The sequence below is a fragment of the Schistocerca cancellata genome, chromosome 1 (genome assembly GCF_023864275.1).
Source record: "Schistocerca cancellata isolate TAMUIC-IGC-003103 chromosome 1, iqSchCanc2.1, whole genome shotgun sequence".
NCBI classification, from domain to species: Eukaryota; Metazoa; Arthropoda; class Insecta; order Orthoptera; family Acrididae; genus Schistocerca; species Schistocerca cancellata.
Genome location: NC_064626.1, coordinates 785538729 through 785539642, shown reverse-complemented (window position 1 = coordinate 785539642; position 914 = coordinate 785538729).

Here is a 914-nt window from a genome sequence, read left to right as displayed (position 1 = left end):
TTTCTTGTAATGTAGATCCACAACCTGTATAAATTGTTTAAAGGTTGTCATTTTCCGCTTGTGGCCATAGAAGCTTCTTTCTCTGCTATTGCAATTTCGGCGTTACATCACTGTCAGCCATTAATATTCGATACCTCGTCACATCACATATAACTTACGTCTGTGTCGTTATAATTATGGTATCCAATATTAATGCCTGACAATGGCGTAACACCGAAACTGTAATAGCAGCAGAGAAAAGTTGTACAGCAGTAAGCGGAAAACGATACCGTTTAATGTCCACGTCTAACATTAAAACTATAATCATACGAGAACAAATGGAAAGTTTTAGTCCTGTAGCGAGATGGCATACAACCCCGATCTAATATTTTGCAACGAGAACATCTCACAACAGTGCATAAAAACTGTCTGCAACCCTATTCCAAATACACAGCACAGACCGATTATGTGCGAAATTTACGCAGCAGTTAGACCACAGACAGTTCCGTTCAGAAGGAGATTTAACTTCAGGAAAGCCAACTGGCCGAAGTTTACAGAAACACTGGACGCTGCAGTTCTCAATATTGAACCTTCACCTGACTCGTATGATACTTTTGTGAGGGCTGTAAAGAGGTGCTCCAGAATTGCAGCTCCTCGGGGTTGTCGAACATCATACAGTCCTGGTCTAACTTCAGAACTCACTGCTCAATTTACAGAGTATATGGTACTATTCGAAGAAGATCCATTCGGCGAGACAACGCTATCGGCTGGGAATAAACTTATTGCATCACTGAAAGAATCCAAAAGGAATTCTTGGGTTAAAACTATGGAAGAACTTGATCTCATCAGAAACCGTCATAAAGCGTGGAGATTATGAGACGCCTCAATAATGACCCAACCAGATCCACAGCACACTGCAACATTACTGCAGATCA